The following is a 19,330-nucleotide window of genomic DNA, read 5'->3' as shown; positions in this document are numbered from 1 at the left end:
TGTTAGATCACTTAGTTATAATTGAAAACAAGCTGAGGAAGATGCATCTTGTTTTCCTGTACTAAATTGCATTTGCTTTGTTCAATGATTATTTTTTTTTGGCTGGGTAAATAATTGTACTCAGCTCCCAAGAGAGGTCAGCAGATGCAGCTGTCCTGAGAGTCATTATTATATATTACACACGGTGTTACACAGCCGACTCATTATGTGGATATAAAAGGTGGGCTTGCTTTTCTCTAGGGTATTCCAAGTGAAAGATGACACGCTACATGGGGAGATTCTTTTATTTTTAGAGGAACACTAGAGTTTCCCAGTTCCATAGTGATGCTGGTTATAATGGCAAGGAAGCTCGGAGTTCAAGGGGAAAAATGAGGGATCATTACTGAATGTTTGAGGATTTGATCTTGAGCTTGAGACCTGGGGTTTTGAAAACAGGTTAAGACCAGATGAGAACTGCGGGGCTTTGAGCTTGTTAAACAGGAGCCCAGAGACTCACTGCTGGTGATCTGAGCTCAAAGTGACCACCTTTGATTCTTTCATCCATCAGTCTTCCTTCCCCAACCGTCACACTTTTACTTAATTGGGAGAATTAGGTTATTTCTAGGGGTGTCAGGCGATTACAATTTTTCATAATTAATCGCATGGCTTCAATAGCCAACTCGCGATTAATCGCAAATTTTATATCTGTTCTAAATGTACAATAAAACGTTTTCATACTCTTAACATAAAAGTGGGAAAATGTTAAAGTAATAGAAATATATCATTTTGTAATGATTTATAGAATTTAGGTAAAATTAAAAAATATGTACGAGTGTGAGATTGATTTGTGTTGAGGTCATTTTCTGCCACTAGATGGCATAATTGCATTTGTAAGACAGCTCAGTGCAATTTTCATTTCATATTCAGGGCTAATCTAATCTTTAACATGAACTTGTAAAATTGAGCACATTTTTAAAATTGTAAAATACAACTTGACTCCAGTCTCCACAAACATATGCATTATTATTAAATTTATTATTGCTAAATTTTTATGTAGACGTGTCTGCTGCATTGCGACTGGAATTCCCCCGTACATGTTTTCCAAGTAAGTAAGTAAGTAAGTAAAGTCATTAATCGCGCGCAAAAAAAAAAAAGAGTAGCATTAAAGGAACTTTAAATTAACTCAAAATTAACGCACCAATTTTGACACCCCTAGTTATTTAATTTCGTAACATCATCACTCATTGTACAACAAATAATTAAGCCCTAACATACCAACAATTGAAATCAGCCGAGTTGATTGCAAGTGAAGTTTTTCAACAATTTCATTTCATGTTGCAAAAATGAGTACACACCAAAATTGGTTTTATGTTCGAATACAGATTGTAATGACTTATTTTTCAATTTACTGACAAGATGCAAATAAAGAGCACATAGAGGCCATGACCCTAGACTTATAAAATAACAAACGGAACACAAAATCTAACAGAAAAAAAAAAAGTCCAGATAAGACGATGACAGTGATCACCAACATAAGATTAATGGGTGTAGCGATTTTATGCTCAATAACACTCCCGCCATGTGTGAGAATAAGAAATGACGGAGCATCTTGATACATTTACATCTTTCTAGATGTTATCAATTTATAGAACCTCTCTCATATTGCATTTATTCCTCAGTGGGAAATAAAATTCATCATATCTGGTCTGAATGTGTCTGGTGAATAACAGGGTTTAAGGCGGCAAGATGGTTGGCATCCCGGGCTGGTATATTGGACCTGACAGAAAGCAATAAACAAACCAAACACAATATTCCTCCTAGCTCAGAGATTCCAATTAGCTTGCGAGTGCTAAATGCACACGTACACTCAGACATACTTCTCAGCCAAATCTACTCTTACTGAACTAACTAAGTCCCTATTGATCGTTTAGATGCCACTAAATGCCCTCCATCTGAAACTCAGCTCTCTTAATTGGTGCCTATAATTTGGCCGCTGAATTATTGGCCAACTTCATCTAAGAATGAACTCTTCATCTAGACATCTTGACAAACCGTGCCAGAATCACATATATGGTCTCTTATGGGGATCGTCAACAGTACATTGATGTCACATCATGGATGGTGATGATATTTAACATTTTCAATTTATATTTTTACTGTTTTTGAATTTACTTATAGGTATATAGATGCCATATAACTATGTGTAGTTAAATGAATAACACTGATCACCTCTCACTCCCTGCCAACTCTTGAGATAAGAATGTGTATGTTTTAAAAGTTGTCAAGTTCTCATGTCATTAGTCATGTGGTCGTAAAAACTGAAGGTCCAAGGTCAAAGCCTGTCTACATCATTTCTCCGAGGCTGGTGGGGAGCTGGGATAATCGTATCAGTATCATCATTTCTGCTTATTAAGAACACTAATTCTTTGTCAAGTCTAAGGGGGGGGGGGGGGGAATCTTTTGTACTAGTATAAAGCGACTGTGTATTTCCATATTCGACACACTGGAAGCTTAACATCACCTTTCGAATTTAAGCTTTTTCCCTGTGTCTTAAGAGCTCTTAATAAAATCCTTGCAAGGGAAACTTTTTCATGAGATCTCAATTCTGATTTATTTGAACGCGCAAAAGATTACACTTAATAAAGTAATCAAATAATGCCTTCAATGGTCATAGCTCAGTTTCAGCTTTAGTGTGATTTTCTTCCAAAATGTATTCATTAACAGCTACTGCGTGAATAAAAATATAACAGTTATGTGTACACATTAAGAAAGAATAACACAACAAGTATGTATGCTAATGTTTAGCCGGCTACTGTACTACAGTATGCTAGCTAAGCTAGCACAAAGGGAGTTTGCAAACTTAGACAATGGACCGGAGTGACGAGGTTAGCTTAGCGTTAGCTAGCTTGTACCACAGGACACAGATGGATTTGTAGCTTTACCCCAAAAAATTAATTAATAAATAAAAAAAACACCCATGAAATAAGTTATCCTATATTAAAAAACCTTTTCATCGGTTGACATGGCTGTATTAGCGCCACATACAGTCTTGGTACACCGATATATTATCAAAAAAGTGAATATGAGGCTCAGTAAAGTGTTTTGGACAACATATAGTGTAGTAAAGCTCCATATAAGTGTGCTCCATTGATCATTATGATCAAATTGAATTATTATTATTTTTTTACTTTGATGTGGTTTTCGCCCAAGTACAATTAGTAACTCATTCGAGTTGATTCAGGACTAAATGGAAATCAAATATGCAAACGCAGATTTTGGTTGTGAGTCCAAGTGATACTATACATGTTAATTGGCAAATGCAGAGATGCGAAAGTTTCACTTTGAGGAACGGAACACAAGGCAGCTGTCTCTAATGATCGTGTATTATTAGAGCTGCAGCACGAAACCTGCCAGAGGACATCACTACCTCTATGAGAAAAGCAGGAGCATCGGAAAGCCATTAGAAACACCAGTCAATTACAATGCCCAATGGATAGATTTTGCAGTCAAGCGTGGTTAAGCTCAACATAAACTAATGGGGAGTCTTTAAATGAGCTTGACCTGCATATGATTTTAATTAGCTTTCCTGCCCCAAAGGCTTCCATTAACGATAAAAAAAAAAAAAAAATCAATAGAGCCGCTATTGATGCAGCGCGAGAGTTTAAACGAAAGTCCGAACCCTTCACTGATTCACTGTTGATAGAAAGAACGAGTGAGCAGAAATCAGCACGGCACACTATTGTTATTGCCATATTGATAATGTCTGTCTGTCTGCTTCAGGTTTGTCCCGAACGACACTTTAATAATCTTCCTGGGTGTAAATATGTGTATGCTGGGCTAACGTACAATAATACATTTATGTCACCCTTATATTTGATTTAATGCATATTATTTAAGTTTAATAGCTCAGACCCCTCTAGGCCAGTTAGATCCAGTTCTAATATGTTCCCATTGGGCAATACAAATCACATCATTCAAGTGAATTTTTTTGGTATTTTTAGAAATTTGGTCAAACATTATCTGTGCAGTCTGGTAAATAACCCCAGATTTTGGAAGTAAAGCCGCTAAATAAAATGCACAAAAAAATGCTTTGGTTTGGTGGGTAGGAAAAGAAAGTGAGATTTAACACGGTCCTCACAGGTCAAAAACAAGGTTTTCTTTTCCCTCAAGTCATCCATGAAGGTCGAGCTTGTGCAAGCATTTTTGTCGACTGTCAGTAAGCAGTTCCTCTCTAAAAAGTCACCCCCCCCCCCTCTAGATCTCATCATAAACTTCAAACCTCTCCAAAAACTGTCATATTGTCATTACATTTTGCGGTGTGAAAACTGCAAGCTAAAAACTTTTCTCGTGTCCTCCTGCATTCTGGGCATCGATAACTTATTTTTAGAGTGGTGCCCAATTGCTGTGTGTTAGCACAATGTCTGAAGAGCCTTTATAAAGCTCCAGATATTACACCATCCTAAGCTGGAAACAATTGTTGGTTTTAATAGTTATTTGACCTTGTCAAAAAGAACTAAAGAAGCTACAGTATATATCATAAATCCAATCCCTTGTGTATTCCTGCCAACTCACCAAAAAACAAACCCCTATGTCAATATGTTGCTCAACATAAGAATTTGACTTAATTTGCCCAAGATTCAGATTCAATAGTAACAGTTTATTTGGTGCTTCTCAATTATCTGTTAGATACCCCCCAACTCTCTACCATTTTATATAAATTTAGCTTATATAAGTACAGTATACCTTGGCATAAAACTGTATCCTTATAAACATTAAAGAAAAAAAGAGAAATAAATATGGATCCACTTACAACAAAGAAATTATTTTATGGAAATGTTAGTCTGTCTCAAAAAAAGATTTGAAGTTGGGCTGATATTAAAAATAATAAATAAGAGCATCACTGCCATCTACTGTAGTGGATGTGCAATTACACTTGATTCTTGTACATAAATAAAAAAAAAACATATATGTTTCCCAGGTTCCCCCCCTGGCATCACTATTTGAGAAGGACTGATATATCACCACTTTAAATTAATACAGCTTCTTAACATAATTTGATTAATACTACTGACATAAATATTCCAAGAATAAACTTATTCTCCTATAAAGCAACAACCACGAACAACAATACATCTACCAAATATGTCTGCCGTTGAAAGCAATCCACAAGAGAATAATTGGCTGTGACCCCAGTGACACTAGCGAGCTGTCAAGTGGATCAAAACTGGGACAGTTTCTTGCACACCTGCAGTCCCCTCCTGCTGTGGTGGCGGTCTCAAAGATGACCGTGAAGGGAAGCGTCTTATATTAATTTGACCTTGCAGATGGCCACCACAACAGCCATCTAAACAACTGATTATGCAGTATGTACATGCGACGTACGGGAAGCTTACAGGTAATTAAAATCAGGTTACACAATCAACAAATCAGGACAGCTGGTGCGTAAAAATACACATTTTGAAACTGGGAAATAACATTGTTGAGAAGACGGGAAAATAGGAAAGAAATATGAACTCATTCACTGCCATTGATGGCTATAAACGTCAAACATTTTTTGAACTATTTCTATTAGTTTAACATTTTTCCCCCACTTTTGTTAACAAGAGTATAAAAACCTAGAATTATTTTTCTGTACATTTAGAACAGATATAACATTTGTGATTAATTGTGAGTTAACTCATTCCCTGCCATTGACGGCTATAGACGTCAAAAGTTCATTTTAACTATTTCTATTAGTTTAACATTTCCCCCCACTTTTGTTAACAAGAGTAAGAAAAACTAGATTTTTTTAAAATTGTATTAGAACAGATATACAATTTGTGATTGATCGCGAGTTAACTAGTGAAGTCATACGATTAAATACGATTAAAATTTTTAATCGCCTGACGCCCCTAACTTTTAATTTTTTCATAAAAAAAGAAAAGTTTATTAAAAATTAAGGGCGCCAGGCGATTATTTTTTTTAATCATAATTAATCGAATTACTTCACTAGTTAACTCACGATTAATCAAAAATTTTATATCTGTTCTAAATGTACAATATTTTTTTTCTAGGTTTTTAATACTCTTGTGAACCAAAGTGGAAAAATGTTAAACTAATAGAAATAGTCAAAATACATTTTTGACCTTTATAGCCGTCAATGGCAGTGAATGAGTTACCTATTGAAGTTATGCGATCAATTACAATAAAAAAATTATGAGAGATGATTATTAAAACTAGGGGTGTCTGGCGATTAAATTTTTTAATCGTAATTCATCGCATGACTTCAATAGTTAACTCACAATTAATCACAAATTTTATATCTGTTCTAAATGTACAAATACCAAAAAATTCTATGTTTTCATACTCTTGTTAACAAAAGTAGAAATAAAATGTTAAACTAATAGAAATCGTTCAAATGATTTTTGAGGTTTATAACGGTCAATGGCAGTGAATGAGTTAAAAGCCTACTTTGACTTGAAAAACCTTAATGCAACAGCTCTTGTCAGATTAAGTCTGCTCGCCAGCCTTTTACACTCCAGGGTCTCCCTTGCCTCTAATAAAGTCCCAGTTTGCCGCTGATCTCTCTTGTTCCCATTTAATGGGGATGTGGAGAAGAAATGACATGTGGGGAAAGGCCAGTAAAGCGGCCCAATACTAGCCCACTATGATCAATACTCATTTGTCCACCACCTTGCTTTCCCCAAAAGGTAATTAATGAGAAGAAGCAAAGTATTTGGCTACTGACAGCCGACTTGCTAACACCAAGTTCATATTGTAATGTCACTACTTTAAATACTTGTTTTTGTTTTTCTTACTCTCTGAAATGGAGGAAATTAAAATGTTTAGGGAATCTCAATCAAAAGTAATAGCAAACAGGACATTAGTCATTTCCATATTGTGCTGCCTTCATAAAAATACGTTTAAATTTAAGTAATTAGTTCATTGAGTTTTAAATACACATCCACTATATTTGATTTAAAATCCAAAGAAAACGTGTTTAGCTCAGACCATCACACAAATCAAAGCCTTCAATTTTGAAGCAAATGAAGAGCGTAGAAACCCTATAATCCACTAATCCCATTACATCAACAGGAAGTGGTTAAGATTTCTTTATCATGTTTGACATTCTCTCTGATGTCATTTAAATTGCCACAGACAGAACAAACGCAAACTAAGCATCAAAGTACGTCTCTGATAAAAAAAAAAAAGGGGGTCGGCAGCCAGTGCGGTGAGGATTACATACAGTATCATAAGAGCAGCCTCTTATAGAAGCCATTGCAGACTTGCTGCAGCAGAACACACAGCAGGTAGGGAGGCAATGCATTCCTGTGGAGCTGATTTCCAACAGGGCAATCTGCACACAGCCCTGCTGTCAAAGACCTCTTTCCTTGCTTGAAATAGTACCCGCTATATACACAATACAGTACATAGAATATAATATCATACTATGGATTTAAGTATATTATTTTCCGGGGGAAAAAGTCCCAGACTTTTACCAAGGAGAAAAAAAACCTTTTCACAGTTTCAATAGCAACTGATGAGAACTTTTAAGTTAATTATACTCAATGTCCTAAATAAAACGCAATTCTACTCAAGTAGTTGTGTCTTTCGGCTCGTTTGGCACATTTTTGGACCAGCTGATACAACCACTCTTTTTTTTTTTTTTTTGTAAATCTAGAATTTGATAAACTATTGTATAGGGATGGGCGAGTACCAATACCAGGTATTGGTATCGGTGCCCGATACCAGCCTTATTTTAAGGTACGAGTATCAGCCGCCCTCTAGTGGCCGTTTTACAATCAGGAACTATCCATCCACGGCTTATTCTACACAATGGTCGCAGATTTCACTTGGTGCCATCTTTCTTTCCTTTGATCCTTCCTCTGGTCTCATGACAACTTTGCGACTGTGGTGGGATTCTGAAGTATCCGGTTAAGGTGAAGGAAATGTTTTTTTTTTAATAGGTTTCAGGTGAATCAAAGAGCACAAACTCACATGCACGGGCGCGCACACACACACACACACACACACACACACATGCAAGCACACACACACAAAGAGAGAGCAACAATGATGACATGTTGACTAACATAATACTAAACAATACTGAGCTCTCTCTCAAAAACAAACAAACAAGGGTGGCAGGGTAATCAGTAGTGATGGGAAAATGAAGCTTCATGAAGCACTTGCGATATTTTTTACTCCTCTAGATGGTGCTCTTGGTTTAGAGATGAAGGCTAGCGCAATGATAATTGATTACATTTGCACTGCATCTTGAATCCAAGAGTGCCATCTAGAGGAGTCAAAAAATACTACAAGTGCTTCATGAAGCTTCATTTGTCCATCACTAGTAATCAGTAACTAGGAATTAGAGGATTAGAAAATTGCCATTAATTTCGTGCAATTTTAAGGAAAAATACTTCTTTTAACAACAATAACGTCAATTGACGTCAACTACGTTTTTTTTTTTTTCTCTCAACGGGCAGTGTAACGTCTTGTGCAGCGCTCCTTTTGCGAATGGGTGTAAAAATCACAAAACAGCCACTAGCTATAGCCAGCAGATGGCAGCATTGTATTTCTTTCCAATGGGCTGCCGGTAGTACCAAATTACATGAAAACATGGCGGATCTTAGGAAATAAATGTTTTCAAGGATGACGTGAATGATTAAAGCCTTTATTTATTTTTTTGTACAAACATAGTTTTTTTTTTCTAATGAATGCTTTCATGTGGTATCCACCATGTTTATGTAGTCATAGCACACATTATTGTGTTTGCCTTGAAAGATTAGTTAACTATATTGAGATTTATAGGTCTTTCTTTAAAATGATCTGTCATTTTTTAGGGGGGGTTATTAGTGAAAATGAAGTGTACACTTCTTGAAAAAGTATATCATTCAACGAATGTTGAGATATGAGTACAAAATAAAAATCCATGAGATGTGACTGTGTTCATCAAAGGTTGTTAAATGTAAGCAATTTGAGGTGTCTTTACGTTTGAGCGACAGCCATTTTGAATGGTTTGAGAAAGCGAGGCTAATACAGCTTCAATTAGGAGCGACAAAAGCCCCGCTGCAGTCGATTTATCCAACGTTCACAAGACAATGGGCTGCATTCTTGGGAGGAAATTCAACCCAAAGATTGAAGAAGGGGATTGAGGTGTGGCTTGAGACGGCGAAACTTCAGAGAACATCCGTCAGCTGTGCAGAACAATGAATCCAATCACTCTGCATTAATGAGCCAATGCTTAAAATAGTTCCTGCTGTGAGGTGAAGTCAGGGGAAATTATCTTTGCAGGGGGAAGCCTACTGATAAAAGTCTGGGCATAAATCATTTTGTGGGGTAGAAACAGCTAATCTGGTTTCTTTCAAAACTCCCCACCTGTTCTGAACACTGCTGAATAGCAATCCTGGGGGGCGGGTTCAGGTACTCGTTATGCTGACTGGCGAAACAGTGTGCAAGGAGCTCAGAGGACCACACACGATACAACTTGAAGGAAGTCCAGTAGTCCACTGTTGCAACCCTCCTGTAATGCTTAACACATACAGGAAGGAAAAAAAAATCTATTAACAAAATAAGGTCGCTGTCCTTTATCTTGATTTTCCTCTGCTGATAAACAGATAACCCTTTTTTTTTTTTTTGTCCCTAAAAGTTTGTGCCAACTGTTTGACTTTGCTCACCTAATCTGATGGGACACATGATAATCAGTTGGGCATTTGCGTGCTGTAACTTGAATTTTAATAAACAGTAAGAAGCCCAACGTAGATAAAGGCTTCCCTCCCAGGCGCTGCTGTGCTAATTTATCTCCTTTCACATCAGTTTTCCTCCACATTTTCTTGCCTTCTCAAGTCTACAAACTTGATCAAAATCTTGCCCAAAACATTTTATAATTTAAATTACTCACTTCATAGCTTTATTATTATTATTTTTTAAAGTGAGTATTATCAACAGGTCGTCAACAGATGAGAAAAGGTGCTGAAGGGCAGGAAATGGGTAGGGGGCAACAGATGCCCCAGGTCAAACGTGTTCCCGTGGGATGAGCACCTAAACACACCTGCCAACATGTACAGCGAGCCAACACCTGCTAACATATCACAGTTGCATAAATTCATTACGTTTGCACAAACATGCACACACACACTCACATAAACTATCTTTGCACAGTACGCTGCAGTGCTGCTAGTCGTAGTGTATACCACTTAGAAAAGCAGATTGACTTTAAAATTTTTTTTTATGGTGTCATGACTGGAGGTTTCTGTGGTGCGCAGGGAAGGAGGGAGTAATGGAAAAAAAAAAGAGAAAAAAAGGCTAGCAGGATATTTTAGAGCATGGGGACAATATTCTAAGAAAAAAACTCACAAATTTGAGACTTTATAAATTGCCAAATTGATGAGTATTTTTCTTGGAATATTGCCCCCACGCTCTATAAATATATCTTTATACTTGGTCTAAATACGCTGTCATACAAACAAGATACAGTAATAATAATAATAATAATAATGCAATATATGTATAGAGGCGACACTCAAGGACACCGCACAATTTTAAAAACAATTTAAATAACAAAATACAAATAAAATGAAATTAAAAAAAAATACTAGGAAGGATCAAAATACAAAAAAAGAAAAAGAAAAAATTTTAAATACTAGGAAGGATCAAACTACAAAAAAAAAAAAAAAAAAAAAAAAAAACGGGTTCGTAGATGTGTGACAGTAACAGAGCCAACACCGAACCAGTAAAAACTGAACAAAACCAGAGAACTAATACTGCCCCCTTGTGGTATCAAAATTATGGTAAATACCACGTCGAGTAGAACATTGCACATGAACGCCCCCTCATGTCGTATTTTCCGAATTTATTTTGATACACGAGTTTCTGAGAGAACTTTTCAAGTTTCAAAATGGCGGAGAGTGCCGCAGGATTCGTGAATGGCAAGAAATATTAACACTTATAAGGGCGTCGTCGTCCGCTAGCAGGTTGTTTTACAATCTACACAATTACGTAGCGTACACAATTTAATGTCCTGTCCTTTACAACTCATTATTTGCCGTAATTGTTCGGTTTTACGAGGAAAGACGATGTCAGCTGTAATGTGTATTTTGTTGCTACAACAAACGCAAACGGTAATTCGACTGATAAGGTCCATTTTTCCCATAGCACGTGAAGGCAGGGTAAATCCAAGCATACTGACAAGACAACGAGCTACACCTGGCCAAGACAAGAGTGCCTGAGGGAGCTGATTGGTAGACACAAAACAGGAGAACAGGTGGATATGAAAATCTAACGAGTAAGACAAGACATGATCAAGGAACATAAAAAAACATGACAAAAAAACTAAATATCACATAAAACAACGAAAACACAGATCATGACCCTTTGACCGTTTTAGATTCTCAAACATTTGACCTGCCCAAAATGTTTGACTGACAGCTGGGAAGCTTACACCTTACTTACACATTCAAGATGGCGGATGCGTGCTGCCCCAATCTTGATGTGACAGTTGTCGAGGTGTTTACAGTCAAATGAGATATGAACAAGGAAGACATAGAAGGACAGCACTGACTGATTCGGGTTGTCACACAACACCTCCACCATTGAGTGATGCCCCCCCCCGCTCGACCTCCTTCACCCCTTCGTTAAAGCACCCGTTTTGCGGGTTGTAGAACAAACCTGATTTGAATTAAAATGGGCTCTGTAGAAATGAGACTTTGTTCCTCTATTTTGATCTTATCGCTATAACTGTAAATGATTGAAACATTCAATACGCTCTGGAATAGTGCTGTCACTATTGAATATTTTATTCTAGCGATTAATCAACTAATTGGATTCATTTTAATTTTGCATAAAAGTGTATTACAAAAGCAGTTTTTTTTTAAAATTATTTCAAAAAAAAAAATCTGACTACGGTTTATTAACCAGTGATTTATTTCAAGATTAGGCCATTTGTGTAAACACATAGGAGATTGTTGCGGCATTACAATACAATGTGTACCCCAATCCCCCACCAAACAGACAAAAGATCTTGAACCTTGAATTTTGTACTTCATATTCATATAGTGATAAAAAAAAAAGGAGGATTGATGTTGTACTATGTTACCAAATGTCCTATTTTGATTAAACACAGAAGATAATCAGTCATCTTTCATGAACGACTACACAAATCAGTTAATAATTACTGTTGCTATGCTGAAATCAGAGGATTTGGAGAATTAAAAAAAAAAAATGGCTCCAAGCAATTACTTGATTATTAAAATAGTTGTCGATTAATTTGATAATTGATTACTTGTCAATTAATTTGAGTCATTTTGACAGCTCTACTTTAAAACAAAGCATGCATAGACTTTCAGCATGTCAGCTGTGGGCGTGTCCAGAGGTGTGTGATGTCACGGCAAAAATTAAAAAAAGGAATTACTTGCAGAATTTCACTATTTGCGCCAAGACTCAGTCCTTATAAATAAACATATAAACACAAAGTCAAAGTGCTTTTCAGAGCCCATAATGAGTAGTAAAAACGAAATCTAAATGACAAAAAATAAATACTGCTAGACCATTTTATATTTCACATATACTTCTGCACAAATTGAGAAGCAATACAACAGTATGTACTAGCCTATAAAAAAATAAGTAAGTAGATTTTTTTTATAGGCAAACCAAAAAAGCCAACACAAAAAGCCATTGAATCATTTTTAATCGACTTTCTGTCCATGCCCCCATTGACAAAGGTTCTGCGACCCACTTTTGGAAAACTAACACTAATAAAATGTTATGCATGTGTCTGAAAATTGAGGTTGATGAGAAATATTAGACTCCTTGATCCCCTGTTTCATCCGGGTCCGCTCTTCCCTTCTATTAAACCTTTTGCATTTCAGGGTTATCAACACGTCTTTTCTTCCCCGCATCCTTTCCCTCTCACTTCTTCCAGCGCCGTCGGGCAGAACCCGGGTTGTGATCCAATCACAGACTAGCTGCAGCAATCACTGTCCGCTGATTGGTTTTATAATCCTCGCTCGGGATCTCAGATGGGCGAGAATCAGCGGGGCTGAGAAGCGAGCGCGGCGGTGAAAACAGTCATATTGATGCGTTTGCTCCAACTCTCTCGCACAAAGACACATTGCTTTTTTTTTCTATTGCCTTTACATGCTGGAGCTTTCATTCTGTCTCCAGAAGCACTTGATGAAAGTGTTTGGGGGATAAAAATGATTTGGAAAAGATGACATTCAACCTCAAGTTCAGTGTCCAAAATAAATGATGTATTCGGATCTTTTGTGGGAACGCATACAAAAAATTGCTTGTGACATCTTAAGCACGGTTCACTCTGTTCTTTAAACCACCACTCAACATCTATATTAGATCGTAATAAGTCCAGTAATGTTAGTTGCATTAATTTGGCCAAATAAAATGTAGTTTTTTGGTATTTATTTATCTTTTGGTATTTATTTATCTTATTAAACACTTTCTTAATTGATATACCTATCGTAAATAATTAACTAAATAATATTGTAAATAATAAAACAAAAATATTAGTAAAATAAAAAAATACATGTAAATTGAAAAAAAAAATCACTGAACAAGTGGTTAATTAATTTGAATTACACTTTATACATCATGACAATAACGGAAATAAATTATATTATTAAAAATTTACATACATTACTGTTTTTTTTAACCTTATCTACTCTAATGAGCCGGCCCATCTGATTGTTGTAAGATCATGTTGCCTCATTGTTGATTAAGGTCTTTTAAACATATTTAAATCATGCTTTTAATGATCTTAGAACATGTCTTTAAAAGTTTGCTGTCTAATGTTTTAACATTGTCAATGTATGTTCTGTCAAACGATAACATTTTGTAATCAGATTAATCACATCTTACAATTTTGATTAATCACTTTGTTAAAAAGGCTTTTTATTCATATTTTTTTGCCCGCCAAATTTAAAGAGCTCCTGTTGTGGGTTAATTCTTTCGACATTTAATGTTATGAGGACGTCTTAAACATTTTTTTGATCCACTGCACACGCTCAACCTCTTTGAAATTTAAAATGGGAAAAAAAATCACCCCAATATTTTGATATAAACGAATATTCTGAAAGTCATACGCAATTATTTATTAAATGCTTTACTTTAATGCATGCAGTTATGTTTAGTGCTGAAACACAACCTGTGCTGCTTTTAATGTAACCATCCACTGTCAGTTAAAGGATCATCTGCAGTCAAAACTAATAGTGTGATTAATCTGAGTTAATACATGATTAATGCGATAATTCTTAGTGATTAATTAATTAGTTGACGCTTTAACTTTGACACCACTATGTACGCTACTTTTGTTTTCTTCTCAAGTTAACTGTTGTGTTTGTTGCTTTTCTTGTGTAAAGCACATCAAGTTGCCTGGTGCATGAAATGTGCTATAGAAAGAAACTTGCCTTGCCTAAAACAAAACAAACAAACAAAAACCTTTACAGCTACCACAGCTTCCACTTTCATCTACAGAATTTCCACAAGTGTGTCTCACAATTTTTGCCCGTTAGTGATCACTGATGTCAGAGGAAAGTGCCGGCTCACAATGTCATGAGAACTAATGGGCCTCCTCCACACTTTATTTTACAGTTGGCAGCAATTCACTGCCTCACACAATAACGTCAACAAAATCATATATTTATATATATATATATACATACACAGTATATGTACAAAGCCCAGAATCCCAGATCAATATGATGTGTTTCGTGTATTTAAATACACACAGACGGACAGAGATAAAGATCTGTTTTCCGAGGCGGGATATTGTAGCAATTCTCACAAGTATTTGATCTGCCTTGCAACCTTAACCTGAAATCTTATTACAAGGTCTGTCTATTATCCTTCCTCTGAAAATTCACAATTTACCATGTGCGCGAAAATCAATGTACATTTTTTTTTGTAGATAAATAATAGTGTGACATTTTTCATTTCAGTGAATGTCCTGCATTGCATTGTGGGATTTGTATGCTGGCGATGTCCCCGGTGCTTTTATGGCTTACTGAAGCATTTCCTCTTAAATCACGAACATTTCATGCATCATTAGCTCCACTAAGGTCGTGGACATGTTTTTACCGTGTAGTTTATTAGATTATTAGCTTGGGTCCTGGAACCAATATCTTTCATGCTGCCTCTTGCATTATTGAATCCTAATTTCTGAATGCAGTATTGGGGTCTTTGGGTGTCACGTTATGCCTCATGCAGTGTGTTTCATCGCCATACTTATTGTGTGTCCTATTTACTGTGTCCTTGTCTAACATCTGTGAAGTTGTTCAAGGACAAACAACTTCCTCCGCGTGTGTGCCTTTCTGGTTGAATATCGAAATTAATCGGACAGCTGTTTGGATGCATTCCAACAATGATTGGAAGCTACAAAATGTCGGACTTGGAATAAATCTAACATATAATTACAGATGTTAAAGAGTTATTTAGCTGTGCAGGGGAGATGATTTCCCTTGCCGTTGTCGTACGGCTGCTTCGTTAGCTTAGTTTGCAGTTATTTCGTTGGTGCACACATTTTACAGAAATGTTTTTGAGCTTAGCATTGCAATGGAACTATGAAGTAAGATATAGTACACAATATACATACACAGTAAATTATGTAGAGTAAATTTGACTTGAGTCATATTTACACTTGAAAGAGAGTAAAATGAAGAATTGACAAAATGACTGATAGAAATCACTCAAGGGTTGAGGAACAAACTCACGACCTTCAGCCGATCTACTCCCTACTACTTCTGCTCTGTATTAGTATTTTGTTCATGTCATGTCAGCTGGAATCTTCATAACCAAGAGCAAAAATATCGGACCAAAAACGATGTTTTTGCTCTCCTCTTGGAGATAAGTAGGAGTGGCATAGCTCAGGTGGTAGTGTGGCAGTCTCCCAAGTTGAAGGTTGTGAGTGTGTTCCTCAACCCTTGAGTGACTTTTTTTCCTTCCAATTCTTTATTTTACTCTCTATCAAGTGTAAAAATGATAGACGGAGTCTATTTACTCCCACTCTAAAAAGTAGAATTTGCTCTACAGAATTTACTGCGTAGGACCCATAAACTGCTCTTGAACCATTCCCGGGTAGAATCAACCGATTTAAGAATATTTTTGTTACCCAAGAAACAACAAAATCCTTGGAGTGAAAAACAGATCAACTTTGTCCCGTGTCTTTCCAGAACTTTTATCTCCTAATAGAGAGACCTGGAATTCCATTTGCATCTCAACTGAATTAATCACATCCAATACTTTTCAGAAGGTGATGAACCCAATTATCATCATTCATCTCATTACCTCCATCTCTTCACATCTTATCTACGTATGTGTTAAGGTGGCACATTCAATTTTAGTTACATTATTAGGGCTACTGAATTAAAACACTGAAAACAAAGTCATCATTGCATTGTGTCTATCTACGCTGAGTGCTCAGACATTTTGCCATCATCTCACCTGTGGGGGAGAACGAGTACAGGAAGCCAGACAGCCCACTTCACATATATAGACACACACTGCCCCCCCATGGGGTCAGCAAGATAAGCTGCTTTGGGAAAGGGATGCACCTTTCACTTCCTGTCAACATGGGCAAGTCGTTGTTCCACACCAGCGACTCCAAGTCTCGACCTCACGTATTTCCATTCTTCCTGGCCACTACCTTCCAAAATTTCAAATGAAACACTGTATAGATCGATATGAAAAGGGTCTGAAATCCAATATTTTGATTAAGGATGACGATAGATTGATTGTTAAAATTGAAGAATAGATTGTGCCAATGGGAAGTTGTGCTGTGTCAATGCCAAGGTTATTTTACTTAAAAAACTTACTTAAGAAAAATAAAAAACAATTTTGTTGACGAAATAATAAAAGCGATGTCCTTTGTTTTAAACGTTGGTAATTAATTTAAAGCATGAGGCTTTGGAGATGATTTTAAATGTGATTTTAAGGAGATTTATTTTGATATCAACCGGAATAAGGACCTTTGAAAGTGTGTCACGCAGAAGTGACATCATCTAGCAGCAGCCAATAGAAAAGCACCTTCAGATGACGTCGCTCCTAGCATTTTCCATGCTTGACTTTTAGCTCCAATGGCTCGACTTGCCTTCTTTTTTTCCGTTGAACTCAAATGCAACATTAGGTAAGAAATGCGTTACTTTTCTAATTTTACCGTGTTTTTTTGCAAGTAATATACCTTTAGAAAACAAACAAAACGAATACTGAAACTAACTAAAACTAAGCATTTTTTTTAAACTAAAATAACTAATAAAATAAATAATTACTATTTAAAAAAAAAATTAATAATTAGAATGAAAAATAAAAATAAAATAATGAATAAAATAAAATAACCACAACTAATACTACAAAAAAACTAACATAACCACCCAAAACTAAGTAATACTAATACAAAATAAAAAAATAAAATAATAAAAATAATAAAAAAATAACAAAATAAAATAAAAACTCAAAACGAAATCAAAACTAACAAAAATGAAAATCCCAAAACTATAATAACCCTGGTCAACACAGACCTCCGTTATTGCGCAAGTACTCCGGCCAACATTATTCTGCTGAATGTGTGCATGAAAACATGAGTTCAGAATATTTAGAGGCAAATTTTCCCACCCCATTGACAATATTAAAAAAAAACAGCAACTACAAATGTCCACAACCCTTAGTTAAAATATTTGTTTATTTATTTTTTTTATTTAAAAAAAAAAAAAAAAACATTTATTAATTTTTTTTAATTTATGTTTTTTTTAAAAAAAAAAAAAGGAGAGCAATGATGATGTCAAATCGAATGAACAATACTGAGCTCTCCTGAGGAAAAAAAAAAAAAAAAGCGTTTATTTTCTGTGGCGTTGCATCATCCTTACTCTATTGAATAATCTATCCCCCCTTGTCTATATTAAATGAAATAAAATACACAGCACATTGCCTTGCCTACTTGCTCATTCAGCCCAAATATAAACAAACATAATGTTACATTAATTATGTTGCTATTAAGTTTATGGCCAGTGCAATGTGATATGCATTAGCAAAGTGTTTCCACTCAAACAGGTTGTTCCATTATCTCATGAAGTAGCCACAGTGTTCTAGTAAACGCAGCTTAGCCACTTATTGGTTGTAATGGGTGTATACAACCATTAAAAATACATAGTAAATGATAAATAATTAAGCAATATACAGTTTACGACCTCTGATATCAATGACTGAATCCATTTTTAACATTACTTATCGTAATAGAAATTCTTATTTTGCACCTACTTGTATCCATAAGCAGCCAGATGAGACAACGATATTAGAGTAAATATTTCAGGAAGTGTTACACGCTTTGGCTTCTGATGAGTGAATCGGCAGAGGTTGACTGTCGACCTCAAGGACACGTTGACTGTGAAACCTTCTGCTAACAAGACTGTGTCGTCTATCGGGATTTACTGCCCACAAAGCACGCGGCGTGCGTTTGTGTGAGTTATGCGTGTCATCCATCTGTTGCACAAGCACACACCGCAAAATTGATAGCCATTTAATGTCCAAACACACATGCAACAACTAAGTAATGCCTTTTCTGCGTGAGAAAGTATTCAGATACGCGACCATCGGCCAACTTTAATGCTTTAATCGTGCGGGAATAAATAATGCATAAGTTGCTTAAATGGAAATAAACACACCAAAGTGAAAACTGTGCGCACCCCCGCAAAAGTCCAAGAGTCATTTAACAAAAGTTTCTCCATAAACCAAGGGCACAAAAGGTAAACAAATGTTTTAATGACTTTCTGTTCCATTTTCTTCCGAAGTAAGCTATATGCCGCAACATCACAGCTTTCATCTTTTTGCTACGAATACGCTGATTATGCCGAGAGCCGATTGCATCAGGAAAACAAAAGGACAAAGAACAACAAAATAGAAGGCGAAATATTATTCGCTGTTTGATTCTTGCCTGCCAAATTGTACATCAAAACTTAATTAAGCGGAAAATCTTTTTTTTCTTGTATATAATTTTTCAAACCGTCATGCACTAGTTTACCTCAAAAACAGTACAACCGCTTTTCCTTCTGCCTCCACTTTCACCATCTAACTAATCAACGCCACAATGGATCCATTTATCTTCAACTTGACCTTTCATCCTTCATCACCCTTTTTTCAGCTTCCCTCATATTTCTGTTTCTGCTCATTCTAACTGTCTGGGGATTTCGAAGTCCTGCATTGTAAAGCCCATTTCACAACAAGCAGCAGCCAATAGAAAAGCACCTTCAGATGACGTCGCTCCTAGCATTTTGCTTGACTTTTAGCTCCAATGGCTCGACTTGCCTGCTTTTTTTCCATTTAACTCAGCCGAAATGCAACATTAGGTAAGAAATGCGTTACTTTTCTAATT

The 19,330-nt window shown here is 36.1% G+C and overlaps 1 protein-coding gene across 4 annotated transcripts in view; it reads right to left on the bottom strand.

Annotated features, from left to right (window-relative positions):
• The window catches only part of epha6 (eph receptor A6), a 171,414-nt gene that overhangs the window by 22,310 nt on the left and 129,774 nt on the right, over window positions 1–19,330 (bottom strand). The window lies entirely within an intron of this gene.

Source organism: Vanacampus margaritifer, chromosome 11 (assembly GCF_051991255.1).
Source record: "Vanacampus margaritifer isolate UIUO_Vmar chromosome 11, RoL_Vmar_1.0, whole genome shotgun sequence".
Lineage (NCBI taxonomy): Eukaryota > Metazoa > Chordata > Actinopteri > Syngnathiformes > Syngnathidae > Vanacampus > Vanacampus margaritifer.
This window is presented reverse-complemented; position numbering and strand designations above follow the sequence as displayed.